Genomic DNA, 14,043 nt, shown 5'->3' on the forward strand with positions numbered 1-14,043 from the left:
CGCCCTTAGCACCGTCGACCTCCTTCCTCTACCCTGCGTTTATTGGCTCAGGGAATTGTGTTTCAATGGCAAGTATATGGAAACAGCCCGAGACGTACTACCATTGGTGAAAAACGATGTCAGTCTCTTTATATAATGATTTCACGTGGAATCCCATGGCCACAACCAGCGTGCAGGGAGTGAGGTCGAAGCACTACGAGGAACTGTAGGTGAATGGAGCGCTGTCGGTGGTTGGTTCATAGAAGCTCAAGCGACTGGCTGTTATCTAACGGTTATACAAGTGTGTGTATTGTCAATGTTGGTGAATTGTTTAACCAAATCCATGCATGGTAATAGCAAAGGAAAACTGCTGATGCATAACCAAGTTTCGAAATTGCACCTTGTGTGTTTTATTATTCTAACTCCCAACAGCAAGTTGAGACCTCGACTGTGTTCAGAAAAAAAAGTATTATTATTATTTTGATGTATTTTTTATTCGAAAAACGCACAGAGGTCCGGACCTCGATGTCCTCATATGTATTTGATTGATTTTTTTACCTTTATTTAACGAGCAAGTACTTAAGCCAGTTAAGAACAAAGTATTATTTACAACCACACACCACGACAAGAGGGACAACACAACACTACATAAAGAGACCTAAAGACAACAACATAGCAAGGCAGCAACACATGACAACACAGCATGGTAGCAGCACAAAACATGGTACAAACATTATTGGGCACAGACAACAGCACAAAGGGCAAGAAGGAAGAGACAACAATGCATCACGCAAAGCAGCCACAACTGCGAGTAAGAGTGTCCATGATTGAGTCTTTGAATGAAAAGTTTGAGATAAAACTAGTTTGAGGTTTTGTTGCAGCTCGTTCCAGTCGCTAGCTGCAGCGAACTGAAAAGCCGATGTAGCTAAGGTCCTGAATAAGAAGTACAGTATTCACCATTATACATCATAAATTTATATTTTCCTGTGTGCATTTGTCAGCACAAGCTTAGGGGAAAACACAGTAGACTTGGCACTGATTGTGTTTAAATCTCATCCTTAAATCTCATCCTTAGGGCTCCCGTGTGGTCTAAGGCACTGCATCTCAGTGCTAGAGGCGTCACTACAGACCCTGGTTCGATCCCGGGCTGTATCACAACCGGCAGTGATCAGGAGTCCCATAGGGCGGCGCACAATTGATACAGCGTCATCCGGGTTAGGGGAGGGTTTGGCCGGGGTAGGCCGTCATTGTAAAGTAAGAAATTGTTCTTAACTGACTTGCCTAGTTAAATAATGGTTAAAAAAAACACACACACACATATACACACACACTTTCACCAAATCAACAGAATAGCAGCAGATGGTAGTCAAGAATAGCCATTCTTAACTGCTATCGCAGGCCGTTGCTATGCATCCGTCTCATCCGTGCAGACAATGTGAGAAAGTAGTCCTGTCTGATGCCAAGAGCATGCATCTGCACGCACACGTACTAATACACCTGACTCTCCTAATGTTCTAGTATAGAGCCACAGGGCCTGATGTCCTTTCTTTGGCCTTTAGTACCAACATGAAAATACTATTTAGAATAGAACATTTTTAATCAGTAAGAAAATAAGTGCCTGACCCTTCTAAAATAAACCCATTATTGGCTTCCAAAATGGGTCTCGCTCTTCTTTTCCTTGAAAGGTTTACTATTAAGTTTGATCTAATTCAAAACCGGTTGACCAAAGTCACTAATGGATGATTAAAACTACTAGCTAACCTTTTTTCAAATAGAACATTCTGGAATTGTTTGTAACATGGGACTTTGGGGAAAGAGCCCCCATCCTCATGGCTTAGCGGAAGCTGCTTTGAATCGGCACATTCAATGACATAGAAGTCCTAGTGACTCACCAACCCAAAGTGCACCAGTCTCCCCAAACACACGTTTTGGTGCTCGGCTGACGGTGTCTCTATCTCTGTATGTAGGGCAATATGAGGATGAAGTGTTTATTATTGTCTCCCTGTGTCTATGTTTGTCTGTGGCAGTGTGAGAATGACGCACATCGGCCCCTGGTTCTGCCTTGGAGGCTTTCTAATGACCCATCACTTTGCTGCAGAAGACACTCAGAAGTGTGTGTGTGTGTGTGTGTGTGTGTTGCACACGGCCCAAAACCATCACCAGAGATGATAGTAAGGCTTCAACAGGTTAAAGGGCAATAGAGTGCTGAAAGCATTGGGAGTCAAGAGGGGGTCAGTATGTTATTGTGGATGGACTGTTAAGGAGCCTTTAATTGTTCAGCAGACTTACGGCTTGGGGGTAGAAGCTGTTAAAGAGCCTTTTAGACCTACACTTGGAGCTCTGGTAGCGCTTGCCGTGCGGTACCAGAGAGAACAGTCTATGAATTAGGTGACTGGAGTCTTTGACAATTTTTTGGGCCATCCCATGACACCGCCTGGGTATATATATAGTACCAGTCAAAGGTTTGGACACACCTGCACATTCAAGTGTTTTTCTTGAACGAGTAAGTGTGTCCAAAACTATGAAATAACACGTATGGAATCATGTAGTAACCAAAAAAGTGTTAAACAATTCAAAATACATTTCATATTTTAGATTCTTCAAAGTAGCCTCCCTTTGCCTTGATGACAGCTTTGCACACTCTTGACATTCTCTCAATCCATTTCCTCTGAAATGCTTTTCCAACAGTCTTGAAGGAGTTCCCACATATCCTGAACACTTGTTGGCTGCTTTTCCTTCACTCTGTGGTCCAACTCATCCCAAACCATCTCAATTGGGTTGAGGTCGGGTGATTGTGGAGCCCAGGTCATCTGATGCAGCACTATGGACTACAGTTAGGAGTGGACCCAGACAGGAAGTGGCTGTCTAACCTGCCAAACACACGTGTGCCTCAATCTAGGCAGACTGGCATTTCCTACAATTATTATACTCTTTATATTAAACTACTTCAGTGTGGAGGAATGAAGGAACAGTTGATGCAGTTAAGAGCATGGAAACATAAGCAAAGTCTGACTCAAATGTCCAACCTCAGACGTCACCGTTCAAGCTTCATAGACTACTTCCATTGTTGTGTCACACGCAGTATGTTTTTTCAGCCACAGACAGACATGAGCCAATCCTACAGCAATGCAGAATGTTTTCTGCCTGCTGGGAGACTTCTAAAGTTCCATCCCTCTACCACCTCCTCCTCTCATGCCTTTATATGATAAGAAGAAAGCTAATGTTTGGGTAATGGTGGACGGTTCTGGTCGGTTTGTTTTAAGATGGAAATAGACAGTCTCCCTGAACTGTCATAACTGAACCTAACTATTTATTTTATGTCTGAACTATGTGTAATGACATTGGCCTCTTTGGGTATAGCAACCCCATCCCCCTCTCCCTGCCTCCCCCTTGCCTCCTTCAACTAGGCTGCTGTGGTCAGAGGTCGTAAATTCCTGAGAGGATCTCCTCATGGACACATAGTAGAGAGAGAGTAAACTTTCATAGAGGACAAAGGAAATCCTTCCACCTCACAGAACTTGAGGTACGAACAAATTTCATGTTCCCGGAGAAAGTATAAAAGATCGGTGAAGAATCCAGCTACGAACTGGTCCATTTGTCACAACTTGGGAAAGCTCATGGGAGATGGTGTGGCCACATTACCATAACGCTGTTTATATAATAGCCTCACATTTGAGGTTTACATCTAATTGTTGTATAAGATGAATGAGTGAGTATGATACTGTTTGTATAATTGTGTAATATGATTTTGGACTGTTTAATGAAGAAAAATACAATTCCCTTTTGATTTGAACTAAATCAGAGGACCGCCCCTGAGCCCAGTTAGGGTCAGGCCTCCTGGGACAGCCTTTTCTGCCATTCCCAATAAAAAAAACTCGGGTTTTTGATCAGCAGACCAAGCTTACCTCAATTACGAGATGGCTAAAGGTTGCAGACCATGTTTTTCTCCATTAGGAGGACAAAGGTTGTAGACCATTACTGAATCTTTTAACCATACCACATGGTTAAACTCTTAGACTATCGATACCGACAGAATAGGAACAAGTCTTTGATATTAATTACTAGTCTGCAGCTAGGAATTCGGTATCATTGAACGCGAAGGACGACAACCGCCGAAACATCCATTCTAAAACGAACGTCACTTTGAACTATCCCCTCTAACCAAGACAGAGAGAGAAAGGGAGAGAGATGGACAATTCTACGAAAGACAAACTTTTCACCAACGATCAAGATGACACACTGAGCGTAAATATATATATTGATTGCAATTGTTCCCGAATGAGTGAGCATTCATGTGTAAAGGATTAGCATTTCAATTTTTATAATCATTAACTGTAGTGACTTTTTAGTCGACCCCCACTTCCCCTTTTGTCTAACAAGCCCCCATGCCGGTTTAGCCCACTAGGGCACATTCTCCTATCATTACATTTACCTTGTTTGTTTGTTTGTTTGTTTATGCATTTCTGTGAATTACTAGTTTGTAATAAATAAATGATTTAAGACAATTGATGTATGGATGACTCATAGTGAAGACTGGGTTCGTGCAGATAACCAACAATTTATGACGTTTGGAATGAGACTAACGTGAGGTAAAGTAAATAATTCATTAATTTGAAGACTAATTGATCAGATAACATATCTGAAAAGTTATTTTAGGAAATTATAACTTTGTAATCTGAATATTTTTCCTTGGTGCCCCGACTTCCTAGTTAATTAGTTAGGTGATTAATCAGTTGATCTCCCCAATTTTGTGGCATCCAACAGTCTTGTCTCATCGCTGCAACTCCCGTACAGACTCGGGAGAGGCAAAGGTCGAGAGCCATGCGTTCTCCGAAACAAGACCCAACCAAGCCGCACTGCTTCTTGATACAATGCCCGCTTAACCCAGGAACCAGTCACACCAATGTGCCAGAGGAAACACCGTACACCTGGCATCCGTGTCAGCGTGCATGCACCCGGACCACCACAGGAGTTGATAGAGCGCGATGGGACAAGAATATCTCTGCCGGCCAAACCCTCCCCTAACCCAGACAATGCTGGGCTAATAGTGCGCCACCCCATGGGTCTCCTGGTCGCGGCCTTCCTGCGACAGAGCCTAAACTCGAATCAGGATCTCTATAAACAGACTTAACACCAAGAGTTATCTGTATTGCAGGACTCCCGGTCATTACGTGTCCCTGTCCATTAAAAAAACAGGCTCATCGGTAGGTACGACTACTCTGGTGGGCCATACAGATAATTTTCCTTCTCCCTGTACTCGTATCCCTCTCCATGCCATCCTGCTGTGGGTCTACCAGTCAAAATCTCTCCTGGTACTCATTGACTTTGGGGCCGATGAGAGTTTCATGGACACAGATCTGGGCATCCCCACTCAGCTCCTCTCCATTCCCATGAACGTTAGAGGGCTGGATGGGCGCTCTATAGGCAGAGTCACCCACAATACCACTCCTATCAACCTGCAAGTGTCAGGGAACCACAGTGAGACTATGCTGTTCATGCTCATTACTCCTCAGTCTCCTCAGGTACCCGTGGTATTGGGGTTTTCATGGCTCCAGCGTCACAATCCCCTCATCGACTGGACTGCTGGTACTACCATGGGCTGGAGCCCGTTTAGCCACGCTCATTGCCTGAAGTCGGCGCAACCTGCCCCGGGATTTCTTCCTGTGGGCTCAGAAGAAGCCTCGGACCTCTTCGCCGTTCCCGCGGAGTACCAGTACCTCCGGGAGGTTTTCAACAAGGCCCGGGCCACTTCGCTTCCTCTGCATCGACCCTATGACTGCATGTTCGACCTTCTCCCGGGCACTACACCACCACGGGGATGGCTGTATTCATTGTCGGTCCGGAGACCAAGGCTATGGAAACATACATGGAGGACTCCCTGGCTGCAGGGTGTCCGTCCTTCTGCCTCCCCTGCTGGCTCAGGGTTCTTCTTTGTGGAGAAGAGGGGCAAAACCCTGCGCCCGTGCATCGACTACCAGGGCCTCAATGACATCACAAAGACATTGATAAGACATTGATACGTCATCAACACGCGCAGTGCAAAACTAGAGACTCAGTTTGTTTTACTTTAACATCAAGCTACCTAGTTAGCGAATACAAGTCTACAATAGTTTTGCTTTTCATATCTGGATCCTGGGATGCAGTTAGTGTTAACGCTGGGACCGCTGCTACAGTGCCTTGCGAAAGTATTCGGCCCCCTTGAACTTTGCGACCTTTTGCCACATTTCAGGCTTAAAACATAAAGATATAAAACTGTATTTTTTTGTGAAGAATCAACAACAAGTGGGACACAATCATGAAGTGGAACGACATTTATTGGATATTTCAAACTTTTTTAACAAATCAAAAACAGAAAAATTGGGCGTGCAAAATTATTCAGCCCCTTTACTTTCAGTGCAGCAAACTCTCTCCAGAAGTTCAGTGAGGATCTCTGAATGATCCAATGTTGACCTAAATGACTAATGATGATAAATACAATCCACCTGTGTGTAATCAAGTCTCCGTATAAATGCACCTGCACTGTGATAGTCTCAGAGGTCCGTTAAAAGCGCAGAGAGCATCATGAAGAACAAGGAACACACCAGGCAGGTCCGAGATACTGTTGTGAAGAAGTTTAAAGCCGGATTTGGATACAAAAAGATTTCCCAAGCTTTAAACATCCCAAGGAGCACTGTGCAAGCGATAATACTGAAATGGAAGGAGTATCAGACCACTGCAAATCTACCAAGACCTGGCCGTCCCTCTAAACTTTCAGCTTATACAAGGAGAAGACTGATCAGAGATGCAGCCAAGAGGCCCATGATCACTCTGGATGAACTGCAGAGATCTACAGCTGAGGTGGGAGACTCTGTCCATAGGACAACAATCAGTCGTATATTGCATAAATCTGGCCTTTATGGAAGAGTGGCAAGAAGAAAGCCATTTCTTAAAGATATCCATAAAAAGTGTCGTTTAAAGTTTGCCACAAGCCACCTGGGAGACACACCAAACATGTGGAAGAAGGTGCTCTGGTCAGATGGAACCAAAATTGAACTTTTTTGGCAACAATGCAAAACGTTATGTTTGGCGTAAAAGCAACACAGCTGAACACACTATCCCCACTGTCAAACATGGTGGTGGCAGCATTATGGTTTGGGCCTGCTTTTCTTCAGCAGGGACAGGGAAGATGGTTAAAATTGATGGGAAGATGGATGGAGCCAAATACAGGACCATTCTGGAAGAAAACCTGATGGAGTAAATAAATTGGATAAATTGGGCGTGCAAAATTATTCAGCCCCCTTAAGTTAATACTTTGTAGCGCCACTTTTTGCTGCGATTACAGCTGTAAGTCGCTTGGGGTATGTCTCTATCAGTTTTGCACATCGAGAGACTGAAATTTTTTCCCATTCCTCCTTGCAAAACAGCTCGAGCTCAGTGAGGTTGGATGGAGAGCATTTGTGAACAGCAGTTTTCAGTTCTTTCCACAGATTCTCAATTGGATTCAGGTCTGGACTTTGACTTGGCCATTCTAACACCTGGATATGTTTATTTTTGAACCATTCCATTGTAGATTTTGCTTTATGTTTTGGATCATTGTCTTGTTGGAAGACAAATCTCCGTCCCAGTCTCAGGTCTTTTGCAGACTCCATCAGGTTTTCTTCCAGAATGGTCCTGTATTTGGCTCCATCCATCTTCCCATCAATTTTAACCATCTTCCCTGTCCCTGCTGAAGAAAAGCAGGCCCAAACCATAATGCTGCCACCACCATGTTTGACAGTGGGGATAGTGTGTTCAGCTGTGTTGCTTTTACGCCAAACATAACGTTTTGCATTGTTGCCAAAAAAGTTCAATTTTGGTTCCATCTGACCAGAGCACCTTCTTCCACATGTTTGGTGTGTCTCCCAGGTGGCTTGTGGCAAACTTTAAACGACACTTTTTATGGATATCTTTAAGAAATGGCTTTCTTCTTGCCACTCTTCCATAAAGGCCAGATTTATGCAATATACGACTGATTGTTGTCCTATGGACAGAGTCTCCCACCTCAGCTGTAGATCTCTGCAGTTCATCCAGAGTGATCATGGGCCTCTTGGCTGCATCTCTGATCAGTCTTCTCCTTGTATAAGCTGAAAGTTTAGAGGGACGGCCAGGTCTTGGTAGATTTGCAGTGGTCTGATACTCCTTCCATTTCAATATTATCGCTTGCACAGTGCTCCTTGGGATGTTTAAAGCTTGGGAAATCTTTTTGTATCCAAATCCGGCTTTAAACTTCTTCACAACAGTATCTCGGACCTGCCTGGTGTGTTCCTTGTTCTTCATGATGCTCTCTGCGCTTTTAACGGACCTCTGAGACTATCACAGTGCAGGTGCATTTATACGGAGACTTGATTACACACAGGTGGATTGTATTTATCATCATTAGTCATTTAGGTCAACATTGGATCATTCAGAGATCCTCACTGAACTTCTGGAGAGAGTTTGCTGCACTGAAAGTAAAGGGGCTGAATAATTTTGCACGCCCAATTTTTCTGTTTTTGATTTGTTAAAAAAGTTTGAAATATCCAATAAATGTCGTTCCACTTCATGATTGTGTCCCACTTGTTGTTGATTCTTCACAAAAAAATACAGTTTTATATCTTTATGTTTTAAGCCTGAAATGTGGCAAAAGGTCGCAAAGTTCAAGGGGGCCGAATACTTTCGCAAGGCACTGTATATGTGTCGGGATCCTTGCTCAGACAAGGTGGTACTACATTGGCAAAGCAGCTAGCTTAGCTGCTAGCTATCTAGCTTGGCCACCTGGTCTACTATTGCCGGATACCAAGCACGCTAAGCGGTTAGCCCTTGTGGTTAGGGCCACACTTCTATCTGTTTCGGTTTTAGGGCTACCGATTTCCAGAGTTTTCTACTGTCGGCATCTCTCATTTCACAGAGCGAATAGCGGGCTCATCCTATTATTAGTACTATCATGCCTCCGAAAAAAGACGAGGATCACATCTCTGCTGGGCACTCTTGGAGAAGCAGAAAGTTTTCTATAAGGAAATTATACTTCAGCAGGAAAATAACTGGAGTCTACCAACAAACGGCTGGATGACCTGAATAAAGATGTACAAGACATTAAAACAAGCCTTCAGTTCACACAGAAGGATGTGGATGTATTGAAGACCACACAGGATACACTTTCCATAAACTGTTCCTCTATGTGGAATGAAATCACCACAGTCAGGGAGGGCCCCCAGAACATGTCTGGGAAGGCTGATTACCTGGATGGACAATCAAGGAGAAATAATATTGTAAAAGATGATATCCAGGAGAGCCAAAGTGGGACATGGGCTGAATCAGAGGACAAAGTTCGAAAGCTGTTTTCTGAGGAGCTACAATTGGATCAACAGGTTGAGCTGGAATGTGCTCACCGGTCTGGGAAACCAGGGGTCACTAGTGGCGCCAATGGTGGTGCCAATGGAACCAGACCCTGGCCAGTTGTGGTGAAATTCCTCAGGTTCAAGGATAAGCTTTCAGTCCTTGAAAAAGCCTAACGCCTTAAAGGGTCCTTCGTTGATGAGGATTTGTCAGATGCAGTCTGTCAATGAAGAAAGGAACTAAAACCAGCTATGAAGGCTGCAAGAGAACGAGGTGATATAGCATATCTGAGGTATGACAAACGGATTGTTCACCCTAGGAGGAGCGACAGACACAAGTATTTCCAGCCCCACGCACACACACACACACACACACACACTGGCTGACTGAGTATCTCCCTCTCAGATTCCAACTGCTAATTCATGTTTGGACATAAAAATACCGTAAATCTACCAAAGAAAGAGGTCTGTTATTTGCTCACTTGAATATATGCAGTTTAAGGAACAAAATTCATGAAGTATGCTGTCTAGTGCAGTCAAACAATATTCATGTATTGGCAATATCAGATACTCACTCTGACTCTTCTTTTGAGGATGCTGAGATCTCTTCTATACATGGATACAATTTGTTCAGAAGGGACAGAAATAGATATGGGGGTGGAGTTGCAGTTTACATCCAGAGTCATATTCCAGCAAAACAACATAATGACTTAATGTTGAATGGATTAGAGGCACTATGGGTACAGGTGCATTTACCACATTTCAAACCTATAGTAGTTGGTTGCTGCTATAGGCCCTAGTGCTGATGTGAAATATCTTGGTGGAATTTGCAAAATGTTGGATAAGGTATCTGATGAATATAGGGAAATGCATTTTTTATAACCAACTATCCAATGAGAAATAAACGTATTTCTGTTGCCAATGTATGTAACCTGACCCAAGTTGTGACATTACCAACCAGAGCGTTCACTATTAGGTCTGGTATCACATCATCAACTTGTATTGATCACATTTTTACTAACATGGCTGAACATTGTTCTATAGCTGTATCAGTGGCACTAGGTTGCAGTGATCATAACTTGGTTGCACTCACTAAGAAAACTAAAATACCAAAGGCTGCCCCTAAAGTAATCTACCGAAGGACGTTTGTCCCAGACGCTGCCCGCTCCTGGAATGTGCTCATTCCTCCAGGCTTGCCTGTCACCCTAGCTCCCATCGGACCCTGGCCTTTGTTCGACAACACAACCATGGTCCCTGACGTCTCCGCGTTCGTTTTCCACAGCTGCTTTTCCAAAGCCGGCCAAAGGCCAGCTGGAGCGAACCAATCAGGACCTGGAGACGACTATTCGCTGCCTCGTCTCCGCAAACCCACCACCTGGAGCCAGCAACTTGTGTGGGTGGAATATGACCGCAACACCCTCCTCTGCTCAGCCACTGGTCTCTCGTCTTTTGAGTGTTCAATGGGTTATCAGCCCCCGCTCTTCCCTGAGCAAGAGAAAGAGGTCAGCATACCCTCGGCCCAGATGTTCATCTGCCGCTGTTGTCATACCTGGAAGAGAGCCCAGTCTGCTCTTCTCAAGACCACCTCCAGATATCGACGACAGGCGGACCTCCACCAGACCCCGGCTCCCCGCTATCGTCTCGGGCAGAGGATGTGGCTGTTCACTCGGGATCTGCCCCTCAAGGTGGAGTCTCGCAAACTTTCCCCCCATTTTATCGGCCCTTTCCCCATCTCTAAGATTCTTAGTCCTTCTGCTGTTCATCTTCTGTTGCCCCCAGAAACTACCCAACCAGCCCGAGATCCAGACACTACCCAACCAGCCCCAGATCCAGATACCACCCAACCAGCCCCAGATCCAGATACCACCCAACCAGCCCCAGATCCAGATACCACCCAACCAGCCCGAGATCCAGATACTACCCAACCAGCCCCAGATCCAGACACCACCCAACCAGGCCCAGATCCAGACACCACCCAACCAGCCCGAGATCCAGACACCACCCAACCAGCCCGAGATCCAGATACTACCCAACCAGCCCCAGATCCAGACACCACCCAACCAGCCCCAGATCCAGATACCTGTCCACCCACTGACCCGCCCACTTGGCTTCTTCCCCTGTGATCAAGCCATCATGCTCTGTCCCTTCTCCATCACCCTGCTGTGCTACCCAGCCATCCCTCCACCTTCCTCCTGGCTATAAATGGACTCACTATCACTCCATCAGCTTGGTTAAATGAGGAAGACACATTTCACTTGAATGCATTCAGTTGAACAAATGACTAGGTATCCCCCTTTTCTGTCCTGTCACTGCTGGACTCCCTAATGTTGTGGTGTCCCTGAGCTCTGTCTTACATGACAGAGCACAGGGACAATAGATGGTTTGATAACCAAGAATAGATGGTGTGATAACTGGTTTGATAACCATAAATAGATGATTTGATAACGGCTTTGATAACCAAGAATAGATGGTGTGATAACTGGTTTGATGGTGAACATAGTAACAGCACAGTATAGAACAACTTTATTATTCCCAATGGAACTTCAGTATCTCTTTATGTAAAATGTGTCTATTAATGGTATAATATACCGTTCAAACAAAGTAGGCCTACACATATACTGCCATTCTATGAATTTCCCATATTTTATTTGATATTGCCTTTCTCCTTCTAACTTGTTAAGGTTTGTTGTATAGAGGATCAATTGTTTGATAATTAAGAGTGAATTAATTAACAGCATAGAATAACTTTATGTTTCCCTATGGAAGTTCGCTATTTCAATATCATGTGAAAATATATTCTTACTATAATGGTATTATATATACAGTACAAAGTACAAACACACTGTCGAAATCAATGTTCTATTCTGTGAATGTAAAATTTTCCTGTGAATGTTCAATGTTTCCTAGGAATTGTTCCTCTGTTGCTTTATGGTAATGAAGTAAGGGAAAAAACCTGCGTCCTTGTAGAAATGCTAAGAGGTGGTACTGTACGTGGGACTTGAAATAATTAAGGTGAAAACAACTAACATGTTCTTCAATTTCAAACATGGCTCAATAGTACAGTGGACCTTTGCTTCCTCTACTTTTCCATTATGGAAATGACTTCCACACTGCACCACTTAGTCTGAGTGTCCCCAACCTGAAAGAGAGAGAAAGACGGAGGAGAGAAGAATAGTGTGAGTCACTTCCGACTGGTCATTACATCGTAGGAGGGTGTAGAAACATTAGTGTGGAAACAGGGAGAATCTCAATTGCTTACTCCTCACGTCCTCTCTCCTTGCCTCTTTCTCAAAACCCATTGGAGGAGAAGGACAAAGGGGAGGGACCTCTGGGTTTCTCATCCAATGGATTTTGAGAAGGAAGCGAGGAGAGCGGACGCGAGGAGTATGCAATTGAGATTCACCCTATGTTTCCACACTAATGTTTCTACACCCTCCTACGATGTAATGACCAGTCGGAAGTGAGTCACACTATCCTTCTCTTCTCCTCCGCGATGGAGAGATAGAGGGATGGAGGGATCACCCTCAAACATCAGCGGATCTTCCCTTGTCTGTTTAGGTGGGTACACTCATCAGGGCAGCCTCAAGTGCCCTCTATCTCTCTCATCTCTCTGCCAAGGAGTTCCATGGCCACATAAGGCTTGAGCAAGACCATAGCACAGATAGAACAATGAGACAGATATTTCACCAGATGTATAAATGTGAAGCATCCGGTTGGCGTTTCCACTCACTACCAAATATGGTGGTGAGAGGAAGCCCTGTGGCTGGCAATGGGAGAAGATGGATCAAGATGGATTTTGGCTAACATTCTGCAAATTTTCTCATCGATTAAACATTTGATCTCCATACAGTATTCTGTTTCCAAAACTAGAATATGTAACAAAAAGAGTGTACTGCGTTTTGTAGACTTTACTCTTTGCCAAAGTTTTTTAAAATAACGTTGTTTAGGAGTGCAAGGGCGTATTGAGTTATTGCACAAGCGCACACAGAGTAGATGTTCCCTAACGCAAATTTGCAAAAAAATGTTAGAACGCGTCAATAGCATCTCAATGACTGGTGCTTGGCTCTGCCCAGCTCCTTGCTTGTTCTGCCCACTATGATTAATTTGCTCCCATTGGAAACAGGCTCTGGACTATCTTGGATTAGTTCTAAAAATCTTTGGCATTGATTATGGATTTCACTCTCAAAAACCAGGTCATCCGAGAGCCCAGAAATAGAATTAAACTGAACAATAGATTGTACATTCACTGAACAAAAATATAAACACTACAGGTAACAATTCCAAAGATTTTGTTACAGTCAATTGAAATACATGAATTAGGCCCTAATCTATGGATTTCACATTACCGGGCAGGGGCGCAGCCATAGGCCTAACCACTTGGGAGACAGGGCCAGCTAACCGGAATGAGTTTTTCCTCCAAAAAGGGTTTAATTACAGAAATAAATACATTATCACATCATTATCACAAACGTCATCACCATGACTAAGAAACCAACTGCACTGTGGTAGTCATCCCGTCAAACGGAAGCCATAGAAATGGAATAACAATTTGACTGTCTATCTCCATTGGCTTGGTTATGTCTGCATTGGCATCGGTGGGTGCGACCACCCACATATGTGAACTTAGAGGTTTTCTATAGCAAACGTGACGCAGTTTGGTGTCGCGTCTCGCTGGCACAGGCAGCCAGGCTTGGCACCATTACTGCCTGCTGGAGGCATCAATGCCCACTGC

Source organism: Oncorhynchus mykiss, chromosome 28, assembly GCF_057628025.1.
Source record: "Oncorhynchus mykiss isolate SJ-2025 chromosome 28, ASM5762802v1, whole genome shotgun sequence".
Classification (NCBI taxonomy): Eukaryota; Metazoa; Chordata; class Actinopteri; order Salmoniformes; family Salmonidae; genus Oncorhynchus; species Oncorhynchus mykiss.